Raw genomic sequence first — 13,534 nt, forward strand, 5'->3', positions numbered from 1 at the left:
TGTCGGCTCCCTTGGCCCATGCAGCTGCTTCCATTGGTGAACAGTTCCATATCTGGCTGAGCTGAGGGTTGGTCCGTTAAGTCTGGTCTGCTAGAGTACACTAGCTCAATGAAGTGTAGGCAGTTTTGCTGGATTGTGCAGCATCAATCGGGAGCAATGTGGCTGGATTTAGGGCTGAAGTGACCTGAAGTCTTTCGTCTAATTGTCTAAGAGAATGGCTTGGTACTTTCCCATTCTCCCAGAACTCAGCCAATAGCCCCCTTTTTATTCCAGTAAAGAAAGGACATGGCGAGGGACATACACAGTGGTGGGTTGCCCCAGGGTAAACTTCTCAGCTTCCTGAAGTCTGTCACATGTAGTGGCTACAGCTTGAAGGCAAGGTGGCCATCCCTTAACAGTCTCTTCTAGTTATTTTGAGAAGTAGGCAGTGGGTGGAGGGATATTCCCCAGAGCTTGAATTAACACCCTAAGACTTATGCCTTGTCTTTCACGGACATACAATTTGAAAGGTTTCTTTCAGTCTTGTAATCCCAAAGTCGGGGCTGAGACTAACTTTGTTTTTATTGTTTCAAAGGCTGTTTGGCACTCTTCAGTCCAAGTAAGGGGCTCAAGATCATGTCCCTTTAAAGCCTCATAGAGGGGTTTTCCTGTGAGATCCAAATCCGACAGAACCCTGCCATTCCCAGGAACCCTTTCAGTTGCCTGTGGGTCTTGGGTATCCCCAAGCCTGCAATTGCCTGTTTTCTATCAGGCAAAAGATCCCGCTGTCCTTGGGAGAGGAAAAAGCCCAGATAGGTGACTTGCTTACATATCTGGGCCTCTTTCTGGGAGACCTTATATCCACAATTGGCCAAATAGTTCAGGGTTCTGATGGTATTTTATAGACATTTATCGTATGTAGGACTTGCTATGAGCAAATTGTCCACATATTGGAGTTAAAGTCTTTCGGCCAATATTACGTTTCTGAGGTCCCTAGCCAACATTTCCCCAAACAAAGTAGCGTCGCCGAATGAATCAGGTCCTGCTGCTCGCCGCTCACAAAATCAATACTCACAAATGTCGGTAGAAAGAAAAGGTGCCTTTAATCAGAATGCCAGCAATCTGGGGAGATGGTGGACTCAGCCCAAAACCACCTCCAAAGATTCTGCTCAGCCATCAAAGTTTTGAAAGGGAAATAGAGAAGTAATCTGAGTTAATCACTGAGATAGGGGTCAGAGTCATGGCCGTCCCCCACTGTGTGCAGGCTTGTCGACTCCTCCTGGTCTTCCTCTAGACATTATCTTGTTCACACAGTTTGGTCACACAGTTTGTTCCAGAGGTTACTGAAGGGGAAGCTAGGGAAGAGATCTGGTCATCTGTTAATTACTTATTCTTCATTTTTACTGCTTTGATCTATGGAAAGAACCAAAAAGTTAGGTAAGGTATTGTTTGATTAAAAGATTTGAAAGGTGTGCTTGGGTCAGATATGAGTAGAGCATGGGGCTGCTTGATTTAAAAGTTAGTTACAATATAGCCTTGCTAAAGTGACAAGGAAAGGGGCTTCCTGCTGAGGGCGGTTTCCTCAAAGAGCAGCTTACAGTAGGGGAATTCTTAAATCCTTGAGGCAGGACAATCCAACAATACTGTTGGACTACCTGTGTTTCTGGGTCCTGCCATGTAAAAGCAAATAGCCGCTGTGATTCTTCTGCAATAGGAATGCAGAAAAAAGCATCTTTCAAGTCCCAAACCGAGAACCAGCCGTATTCTCCAGCAATAGTTGTGAGCAGAGTGTATGGATTAGGTACCACAGGGTGCAAATCTTGGACTGTTTCATTAATAGGCCTCAAGTCTTGGACAAAGCAATACTCTGCTGAGTTTGGCTTTGACCGGGAGAATAGGGGTGTTGTTCAGGGACTTGCAAGGTTTAATCAGTCCTGTTTTCAAAAACTTTTCGAGAATTGGCTGAATTCCCTTTTGGGCCTCTTGACTCAGAGGGTATTGTTTTAGATTAGGTGTCCCAGCATTCCTTTTTTTTTTTTTTTTTAATTTAATAGCTACTCTTTTTATTTATTTATTTATTTATTTTTAGCTGTGTTAGGTCTTCGTTTCGTGCGAGGGCTTTCTCTAGTTGCGGCAAGCGGGGGCCACTCTTCATCGCGGTGCGCGGGCCTCTCACTAACGCGGCCCCTCCCGTTGCGGGGCACAGGCTCCAGACGCGCAGGCTCAGCAGTTGTGGCTCACGGGCCCAGTTGCTCCGCGGCATGTGGGATCCTCCCAGACCAGGGCTCGAACCCGTGTCCCCTGCATTAGCAGGCAGATTCTCAACCACTGCGCCACCAGGGAAGCCCCCCAGCATTCCTTTTTAATGGGATTCATATTGGTCATGCATTTTTGGCTTTCCCTGGGGTGCTGTCAGCCTACACTTCTGGCCTTACCTTTTCGTAGACTTCAGGGGGAAAAGAGCTCTGTCTCCTTTTCTGGGGTTTCCATGAGCCCCATCTGTAGGCTCAAAGTGTGCTCTGGTGGGTCCCTGATGTGAAGCTATTCTGTCAAAAATGTTACTTGAGCTTTTAATTTACAAAGGAGGTCCTGTCCCAAAAGAGGGATTGGACACTCTGGCATATATAAGAAAATGTGTTTCAGGGTGAGGTCCCCTAGTTGACATTCTAGCGGTTGTAAGAACGAACGATTTTGTCCTTCTCCAGAGACTCCCATGGCCAGGATGGATTGAGATGTTTTCTGTGCCACCTTGGTGTTTACCACAGAATATGTTGCACCCATATCTATTACAAAGTCAATCAACTTGTTCTGCACTGTCAAAGTTGCCCGGGACTCCTGTGGGGAGATTGGAATTTGATGCATCAAGTCCAAGGGAGCCCCTGGACCTCTTCATTTACCATGAGCGTTCCTCTCTTTGTACCATACAAGAGAGCCTCCCTGCTTCCTTGTATGGTTTTTGTTCCTATGCTTTAGCCTAGGGCAATCTTTTTTCTAGTGCCCTTCCTCCTTACAGTAAGCGTATCGTTCTTTCCCCAGTGGTGGCTTACCTCTCTTTGGGTTACTCACCTTCTGGGAATCCAGTGCTGCTGCCAGGAAAGTGGTGTTCTGTTTTGCATCTTCTTTCTTCTGTCGTCATTCCCTGTTGTTGAACACGTTAAAAGCAACACCTACCAATTGAGAAGGGTCCATTCCAAATGCACCATCTAACTTTTGTACTTTTCTTCTTACATCTGGGGCGCTTTGCCCAATGAAGGTCATATTTGCCATCCTTATATTCTCAGGGGCCTCAGGATCTGCATCCCTGGAGCGCCTATGAGCTTGATAAATTCTATAAACTCTGATGGATTCTCATTGGGTTTTTGTTCTGTCTCCTGAATTTTGTTTAAGCTCCCTTGCCTAGGTACCCCCTTTTGAAGACCCGCTACACTTTCTATGGATATAATGCTCTAGGTGTGGCATGCGTCCATTTTTAGGATTCCAATTAGGCTCAGCAATAGGAACTGCCAGATTTGCTTCTGGAGCTTCACCTGGATCCGCTAGATGGAGCTGGTGTGCTTCCTCTCTAGCCTTGTCAACAACCTCCTTTCATCCCCAGTAAGCATCCTATTCATAAGAGTGTGAATGTCCGCCCAAGTGGGACGGTGAGTGGCAAAGACAGAAATAAAAAGTTCAGTCATGCAGAGGGGGTCCTCTCGGTAAGCAGGGTTATTATGGTCTTTCCAGTTAAGCAAATATGAAGTTGAGAATGGATTGTGCATCCATAGAAACCTAGCTGGTTGGCCATTTGCATTAAAGCCTCCTATGGGATTTCAGCACAAGGGAAATTTCCCAGCCCTGGAAGTGGCTCCAGGTCCAAACTGAGTGCCCTGTTGGGTTTTAAATGGTGATACCAAACCAGGTCTCCGTGCCCCAGCGGTTAACATAGAAACTTCTACTTGATCCCCATAAGTAGGGGAAACAGGAGGCGGTAAAAGGGGTGAATATATTGGCCGCATGGGGATGGTCGGCACAGCTGCTGGTACAGTTGGCTCTGCCGGTGGGGGAAGCGGATTGGCTAGAGTTCCGGGGTAAGTTTTGAAATAACACGTCCCCGCTCCCATTTCCTCTCTCTCCCTCTTGTAGAACAGATTTTCCCTTGGGTTTCCTTTCAGACCCATGCACCATAAAGCGTTAGCCCTCTGACTCCTTTTCCTCCTGATGTAATGTCTAAATGCTTCACTGTGTAGCATCTTGTCATTTTCCCTGCTCTTTCACAAAACAATTCTAACTGCAGGATCATATAATAATTGAGTGAGTTATTCTGGGGCCATCGCTCTTCTGATCCTAACATATATTGTGGCCACACACTATTACAATAGAATACCATCTCTTTCTTAGTTCTAGGCTTGTTATCGAGTCCAAGCTCATTCTCCTTGACGCGTGACAGGCCAATAAACCGGGAGCGAAGGTGTTGGGGCATGGAATGACCACTTTGTTTGGAATGCCGGGAGTCCGAGTAAATGGCGGACCAGTGTCCTAGAGAAGCATCTTACTAGGGTCTGGATGCTAGTTTCTTTTAGAGAACACATAAAGGGGGAGGTGAGGAGGTAAAATAAAAAGGCCATGAGTTGTTGCAAACATCTCCTGGCTTCATCCAGACTCCTGGAGGGGATGTGTTAATTTCTTGTTGCCTGCAGCCATTCACAGGTGGGCTGGGTCAGGATTGTTTCCTGTGAGCTGAAGAAAGGTATTTTAGTTTAACATTCAGGCATGGGGGTGGGGCTGCGGCAGGGCTCTCAGAGAAGACAGGCCATTATGTATATTTTAAGCTATAGGCAACATTCCTTTAGTGATTATCTTGTAGTAAAAATAGAAAACAAAAGTTAAAATAAAAGAAAGATGTAATACGAAACCAGATTAGTTCTTCCGTATTACAGGGCCTGATGTAAGGCCGGGCACGTTACAGAAAGCCAGGCTCTTGACATAAAGCCAGGCTCTTGACGAAAAGCAGGGTTAGAAAAGTTAAACCAGGATAAGACGGGTAAAGCCAGATCACCTGACGAAAAGCCTGAAAACCTGAGGTCACGCCCGGCAGGAGAAACGCCATAGAGCAGGGTCAGGTGAGGTAAAACAAAGTCAGCTGATGTAAAGCCGGGGGTGTGCCGTAAAGCATTGTCAAGTGACGTAAAACAGGGTAAGGTGACGGTAAAGCCTGGGAAATTAATGTAAACAAAGCCTGGGTAGTGCCGTAAAGCATTGTCAACGGACGTAGAGTAGGGTAAAGTGTCATAAAGCAGGGTCAGGTGACGTAAATGCAAGGAAACTGAGGTAAAGTCTGGGGACCCTTGTCTTTAGTTCCAGTTATGTTACAAAAGCTGGGCACATGATATTCAGCCCGAGGACCAGACATAAAGAGGGAACGTGAAATAAAGCTGTGGCACCAGCTATAAAGCCGGGAATCTGAGGTAAGGGTGGGCACGTGACGTACAGCCGGGGCACCTGACCTAAAGCCGGGGGATAAACGTCAGGAAGAAAACATCCTGGATTTCATCCTAGGCGTCTGCCTCCATTCTCTTTGATGCTGTGCCTTGTGGAAACTTGTCACAGGCCTCTAGTGTCTGTGCGTCATCCACGTTATATTGACATAGTAGTGTTGGTGGTGATGTCAGCAAGGTTACTGATAATACACACTTCATGAGTTCAACGTTAGGCAGGTATATCCTTCAATGTTTCCTCCTACTTGTAGCCCCAGAACCCTTCACCCCCCACCCCGCCCCCGACCCCAGTCTCCTGTAGCTGAGGGAGCCAGGTGGGTCTCAGGCCTCCAACAGGTCCTGTTGAAAGAACAAGACTCTGGCCCTTCATCCCACAGAAACTCTTCTGTCCCATGTCATTCTTTTTCTCCTCGTAGATGACCAAAAGCTTCGTGAGGACATTTGCTGTCTTCTAATTAGCTACGTCATTGATTCTGCGTGAGAACAGCCATGAGGCTGGTGTCCCAAGCAGAGATTTCCTCATGTGGGCTTCGTGACCCAGGCCAATCTCCTTGCCCTGCACGATTCCCTGTAGCTGGGTCTCAGACACGGACCTGGCCACACAGAACCTCTCACGTAAGGTCTTCTGCCCTCTGAGTTGTCTCCAGGACACTGTGCTGCAGAACGGGGAGTCCTAGAGGATTCTTCAGCTGCATCAGCATCCTCTGAGCTTCTGGAACTGACCCCTGTGAACCACAACGTGTCCTTTTATGGAGCTATCTGGACACGTTGTTCTGGCTCTAATGTTGTACCGTGTGTTCCCTCAAAGTTATCTGTATAACAGGTTATCTGAGTCAGAATATTTGCCATACGGATTCCTGGATGGTGCTGCGTTTTGAGCAAAACCAGGTTTCCTGGTACACAACAGGTGGGATGAAACGGCATCACGAGCAGCTGACCCTGCAGCTTGTTTTCCTTCCATGTTCCCTACTGCTTCTCCGTGTTCCTTGTTCTCTGCTTTTTCTTCTCCTTCCCTGCCTGCACTCACTGACCCTGCTCTCCTTCCTCCTCCCCAATGCCTGTCCCTGTTCCCAACTCCTTTACCACGTTCCCCGAGCCCTCTCTTCCTACTTTCTGATTCCGTTGCTGTTCTCTGTGTGATCTGGTCTCTGTTTTTTCTCCCCGTTCCCTTCCCCCTCACTCTCAACCTGTCTCCATCTCTCTGCTCCGTGGCTTCACCAAGACTCCGTTTCCTCTTCTCAAATATTTGATTCACTTCTCTTCTCGAATTGGGGTAGACTGCAGTAATGAAGAGCAGACGGGGACTGACTTTGCTGTACTTTGAACGCTGTAGATAGATCTCAAAACAAATTTGGGTTGATGCTTTCCTGAATTCCTGTCCCACGAAGAAGCCCCATTTGCATGAAAACATTGAGTTCAATCCACTTGTTGGTGACCGGCTCCTGATGCCCTCTCTGCTTGCTCACTGTCAATGAAACTACATAAATAAGAGCCTCCTGCATTTCACTACACCTCACCCAGTTGGTTAGTTGTCTTAATCTCTAAGCTCGTAAATCTCCCCAAACCTGTCAGTGTTCCCAAACACCTTAAGACTCCCAGGCTCACCAGTCATCCCAAACACACCTTTCTTGCTAATCCCATCACCCCTCCTCCAAGACCTCAAAGCTCACTAAGCACATGAATTCTTATCTGCATGTGGGCACTTGTTTTGTTTTGTAACAGTTCACGGATTTGTACACTTATGATGTTCACACAACAGTATAATAGAATAAATAAGTATACCCAAATTGTCATCTCCTCTCTGCGTCTTCATTCCGTGTACTTTGCTATTTGAATTCTTCCTCACCTGAAAGTCACTCCTGGCACTGTTTTTTCCTCAATCTCAAGTATACTCTGCGTCTTTACCCCACTGAGAGTATAAAACCTCAAGCTAGAGAGGGTGCTAGATTCAGAGTGTTTTCGGGGTAAGAAAACTTCTTTCATCTTGTGAACCTCTCTTAAAGATCATGGAAGCCATGAGTCATCTGGGATAGGGAGACAGGGAGAACATCTGGCCTGTTTGGAGGGTTGAGTGTTACATTTGACTGGTAAATCCCACAAGGTCTTAGACACGCACAGGAGATGGTCTTGAGATGTGGGTGTAGTTTAAAGAGTAGGGCCGTGCCTCATGGATGCCATTGGCAGCTTGACCCTTTTCCTCTGATGAGCCTGGAAACCTGGCTCCCAGTCCAAGGCAGGGACAGGGCTCTGGCTCATGGGGTAAAGGACAGGTCTGTGGAAAAGGGCATGGTGCATGGGGAGAGGTTCCTGTGCTGCCTGTGACCTCCTCCTATCTACAGTCTGGTTTTCCTCTGAATGCCAGCGGCCCTATATCCCTCTTCCTGGTCTCCTGTTCTCAGAGGGTCTTTGGGGGACTACACGGCTCGAGGCAGGAAGCACTCACATTGGGAGTTCAGGCGTCATCATGGCAGGCTAGATGAGCTAGTCAAGGCCCATCCTGCCAAACCCTGTCTCCTCCACGATACCCTGGGGACTTGGAGAGGTCCAGAGCGTGCCTGATCAAATGGACTTAATTCTGAAGTGAGTGATCTCCTGCTGTTACAGAGAAGATCTTGGAGAATGGTTATGACCTGGGGTCACAGTCCAAGAGGAGAGCTCTGGAGGAGAACAGTGCCACCAGAGCCTGACCTGCCTGTGTCCTCTAGCCAAACACCTTCTTGTCCCTGGGCCTTGCCAGGACTGGGAAGGAGCTGATGGTCTGGTTACAGACCAGTGTGTATCCAGAATTTATGAAGGCATGGTGACTGCTTTCTGACCCGTAATTGCCCTCTCACTAAGTCCTTGATTCAATCTGCACATTTCCTTGCTTGACTTGTGCTCTCCTATGATTGCTGCACATAGGGTCTCCAGGGGTCAAGGAGACCTGAGACCTTTTAGGAAGTCAACAAGCTGTAGTGCAGACCAGATGAGCTGGTTGAGGCCTCAAAGACTTAGATAAGAGGAAGCCTGCTTCTCTCCCCGTCCCATAACGAGGCATGGACTGGCCTTAGTAATGGCTTGGGCATGGCCCGCCCTGTAGATTGGGGTGGGAGCCACGAGCATTGATTATTGACCTGTGCATCTCCTTCCACTGAGGGCCTGACAGGTCTTGGACATTCTTAGGCTGAAGATGAAGCCATTAATGTTGCATATAATTAGCCCAGTCTAGGACCTGGGAGCTTCATAACTGGCCTCAGATCTTTGTGTGACCTTCCACGAGATCTAGCCAGGGACTTCCCAGGGCCTAATGTATGGCTACATAAGTACTTGAGATCTCTGTTCCCTTCCATGAAATGGGATGATTCTAGTAATTTGCAAAAGGAAATACACCAGCGGTGTCTCACCCATATCTGGACCTGATCTAGATGATAAGATTCTGGATTTTTTAGCTTATACTTTAACGGGAATTTGGGAGTCCTTGGGAGGGGATGAGAGTATTTTGCCTGTGGAAGTGTTGTGAATTTTAGGTGCCAGAGGGTGAAGTGTAGTAAACAGCCTCTAAGATATCCTTCGATTATTCCTGCCTCTTGTTGCTCATACTTGTGTGTAAACCCTTCCATCTGAGTGTGCACTCGATTTAATGACACAGTTCTGAGGCATAGAATGTTACAGAGTAATGGGATGCCATTTGCTGACTAGGTTATAAAGACTGCATCTTCCTTCTGGGACAAACTCTTTTGATCTCCCTTATCTCTCTTGCTCTAGGGGAAGCCAGCTGCCATGACATGAGGCAGGTGAAGAGGGTCTCAAGGCAAAAAACTGAGTTCTGCCAAGAGCCAAGTAAGTAACCTGAGAGGCATACCCTCCTACACTCGAGTCTTGAGATACCTGTGGTTCTGATTTTCATCTTGATCATAGTCTCACAAATCACCCTGAACCACAATCATCAAAGCTGAAAAAAGAACCTTTTGAAACACTGGACTTCATTAAACTTTAAATTATGCTAATTGAAAGATGTTGTTAAAAGAATAAAAGGCAAGCCACAGATTAGGGGAAAATCACATAGCTAATAAAGGACTGTATCTTGAATACATAAAGAACTCTCAAATTTCAACAAGAATATGAATAACCAGATACAAAATTGGCAAAAAATTGAACAACTGCTTTACAAAAGAAGTTCTACATATGGTAAATAAGCATATAAAAAGGGCTGAACTAATTAGTCATTGGAGAACTGCAAATTAAAATCACAGAGATACCACTGCATACTTAATAAAATGTCTAACATAAAAAAGTAATGAAATTTTAAAAATCAAGAGGATAAACAATAGCATCAACACCACAAAACAGTTAGTGGGAATTTTAGCAAAATATGTGCAAGACCTGTATCCAGGTAACTACAGAATTTTGCTGCAAGAAACCAAGAAGATGTAAATACGTTGGGATGTATACTATGATCATTGATTGGAAAACTCCACAGAAGTTTCATTTTTTAATATAATAGTAATGAAAATAGTAACGTGCATTTTTGAGGAAACTTATGAGATTATTTTAATATTTACATGAAAATGCAAATATTTCAGAGTAGTTAAAACCATTTAAAAAATGAGGGAAGACCTACACTAGCAGTTTTAATCACATACTTAGGTTATATTAAAGAAATATATATGATAGTGAGAAAGTTTACACATATAGATCAATGGACCAGACTAGAGAACTCATCCTCCGGAACCCCCACCTCTACGGTGCAACAAAAATGACAAGATATTCAGTGGGGGAAATGATAGTCTTGCCAACAAATGGAGTTGGAACAGTAAATATTCATACAAAAAAAAATACTCAATCCTAAATTAACACCATACAATGAATTAATATAAAATAGGTCAATCACCTAAGCATAAAAGTTAGAATTATACATTTCTAGAAGAAAACATAGAAGAAAAATTTTCTCAGTCTTGGGTTAGGAACGTTTTTTTCACTTATGTCTCCAAAAGCATCAATCATGCAAAAAAAAAAAAAAGATGACTTGGACTTCAAAATACACCACGAAAATAAAAACAAATAACACAGACTGAGAGAGAGAGAGAATATGATAGATAGATAGATAGGTAATTGACAAAGAAATTTTACCAAAGAAAGTGTGCATTTGGTAAATAAGCACATACAAGATGATCAACATCGTTAAGGATTGGAGAAATGCAATTTAAAACCACAGTGAGATCCCACTGCACATTTAAAAATTTTTAAATGTCTCAAATTCTCAGACAAAGAATTTATGGAAAGAACTCTTAATAAGAAGAATACAATCCAATAAAAATGAGCAAAGGATTTTAATAGATACTTTTTAAACTAAGGTATGCACATGACTAATCAGTACATGACAGATGCTGAGTATCATAAACCAAACTGGGAATTCAGATTTAATCCAGAATTATCTGGTATTTGTGGCCAGTCCCCTCAGTGTCACTGCAGCCTCCACAGGAAAACAGATTGTCCTTCATTTTCAACCCCCATCAAATCTCCCAGATTGCACAGGCCCAGCGATTCATGTTAGGGGAGCCTGGAAAGGGTCTCTGCACACTTTCTCCTCCAAAGGTTTGGGTATATGTGTAAGGATAAATTCTTTAGTCTCTTCATAGCAGGGAATTCCTGAATTGTAACTCCTTTCTTACCCTGGCCAGCCTCCTGTGTTAAATTCCAGCATCCTGGCCATATTAGCAGGAATATGCCTTTTCATGAAATCAACATTTAAACAAACAAACTTTTCCAACCTCCATGTCCCCACCAAAATACAAGGTCTTTAAAAACAGCTCTGGGTGAATGGGGTTGGGTGAATTCCTAGAGCCCAACAAATTCTCTTGAAACATTAGGACTCTGGATTCCCACAGATTCCCTTGAATTAATCACGTCTTGCTGCTTTAGCAACTTATCACAACTTTAGTGGCTTAAAACAATACAAATGTGTCTTATTACAGTTCTATAGGTTAGAAACCCAACATGGATCTCACTCACCAGGCTAAAAATCAGGATGTCATTGGGGGGGCTTCCCTGGTGGTGCAGTGGTTAAGAATCCGCCTGCCAATGCAGGGGACATGGGTTCGAGCCCTGGTCCGGGAAGATCCCACATGCCACGGAGCAACTAAGCCCGTGCGCCTCAACTACTGAGCCTATGCTCTAGAGCCCATGAGTCACAACTGCTGAGCCCATGTGCCACAACTACTGAAGCCTGCGTGCCTAGAGCCTGTGCTCCACAACAAGAGAAGCCACCACAATGAGAAGCCTGCGCACCACAACGAGAGTAGCCCCCACTCGCCACAACTAGAGAAAGCCTGCACATAGCAACAAAGACCCAACTCAGCCAAAAAAACGAACAAACAAATTAATTAATTAATTTTAAAAAAAAAAGATCATTGGAGATGTGTTCTTTTCTGGAGGTTCTAGAGGAGAACCTGTTTCCTTGCTTTTTCTAGCTTCTACAATCTTCCTATATTCCTTGGGTCATGGTCTCCTGCCTTCATATCCAAAGCTGACAGTGTTGCATTTCTCCGACTACTCTTCTGTTGCCACATTTACTTTTCTGACTGAGACCTAGGAAAGGTTCTCTACTTTTCAATATTCACACAATTAAATCGGGTCCACCCAGGTAATCCAGAATAATCTCCCCAACTCAATGTCCTTAAATTTAATCACGCCAACAAACTCCCTTTTGCTATGTAAGGTAACATAATCACAGGTTCTTGGGATTAATACACAGACATATTGGGGGGGGGAATTATTCTGCTATGGATTGAATTATGTCCACCCAAATCCATATGTTAAAGCCTTAACCCCCAGTGTTATAGTATTTGGAGAGAGGGCCTTTGGGAGGTAATTAGATTTAGACAGCCATGAGGATGGGTCTTCATCATGGAATTAGTGGCATTATAAGAAGAGACCAGAGAGCTTGCTCGCTCTCCACCATGTAAGAATACAGTAAGAAGGCAGTGATCTGCAAACCAGAAAGTGGGCCCTCACCAGAAACCAAATCTGTCATCACCTTGGTTTTAGACTTCCCAGGCTGCAGAACTGTGAGAAATAAATGTCTGTTGTTTAAGCCACCCAGTCTATGCTATTTTATTATAGCCGCTTAAGCTGACTAAAGCACTTCCATACTCTTCAGGCCCTTGCCACACTCCTATTTTTCATTACAGATGATCAAGGCAACTGAGAGAGTATTTGAGTTCATTTGTATAACTTCTAAGGAGGATAACTGTATTTACATCCAGAAGTGGACACTGCAGGAGAAGTTGAACTTCTCAGGAGGCGCTTACCTTGGTTCCTCATCTAGGCTAAGTTGACCATTGTCCAGACTCCCTAACCCTTGGTATGCGTTCCTGAAAAGTGTACCCAACCCATCTTCCCAGGACAAAAGGTCCCACTCCCTGCACATTATTCTTCATGAGCCTCCCAGGACTGACCAGCCATGTCCATTCTATACCTGCCTCAGGGTGCCCTGAGTCTCTGGAACAGACTATTTGTAAACCACAACGTGTTCTTGTCTGTGGATATCTACACACACTGAGGTGGCTCCGGGCTATGACCTCTGTTCCCATGAGACTTTCTGAATCACAAGAAATTAAAACTGAATATATGCAGCAGGAATTACTAGGGAAGATTTCTAGCTGGGAGTAGCAGCAAGGCAAACTATGGGTCTACAAGGGAGAATGCAACTATGCTATTTTAGACTGTGTCTTGGGCTTGTTGAATATTATATGACATGGTTCCTTTTATTATTTATCTATTTTATAGTGTTGCATTTGCTTTTTTTCCCTTCCAGTTGTATTGAGATGTAATTGACATACAGCACTGTATAAATTTAAGATGTACAGCATAATGATTTGACTTATATACATCATGAAATGATTACCACAATAACTTTAGCGAACATCCATCATTTTATGTAGACAAAATTAAAGAAATAGAAAAAGATTTTTTTTCCTTGTGATTAGAACTCTTAAGGTTTACTCTTGTAACAACTTTAATATATAACATATATATGAGCACTGTATAAGATAGTGATAATTATATTTGTTCATATCGTACATTACATCCCCAGTACTTAT

The 13,534-nt window shown here is 44.4% G+C and overlaps 2 long non-coding RNA genes across 3 annotated transcripts in view; one reads left to right on the forward strand and one right to left on the reverse strand.

Annotated features, from left to right (window-relative positions):
* Positions 1 to 13,534, forward strand: part of LOC309616169 — a 76,930-nt gene that overhangs the window by 4,524 nt on the left and 58,872 nt on the right. The window contains exons 1-2 of one of the 2 annotated variants that reach the window (XR_014237327.1): positions 5,326 to 5,423; positions 9,198 to 9,272. This is a non-coding gene — a long non-coding RNA (uncharacterized lncRNA). Of the gene's footprint in view, positions 1 to 5,325; positions 5,424 to 9,197; positions 9,273 to 13,534 lie in introns of those variants that run through there. The other variant, XR_014237326.1, reaches the window with a different exon arrangement.
* LOC309616178 lies at positions 2,007 to 5,100 on the reverse strand. Its single transcript, XR_014237336.1, has 2 exons — positions 5,015 to 5,100; positions 2,007 to 3,118 (listed from the first exon to the last, which is right to left on the reverse strand). It is a non-coding gene; the product is annotated as an uncharacterized lncRNA (long non-coding RNA).

Source organism: Balaenoptera borealis, assembly GCF_965194805.1.
Source record: "Balaenoptera borealis genome assembly, chromosome: 19".
In the NCBI taxonomy this organism is placed as follows: domain Eukaryota; kingdom Metazoa; phylum Chordata; class Mammalia; order Artiodactyla; family Balaenopteridae; genus Balaenoptera; species Balaenoptera borealis.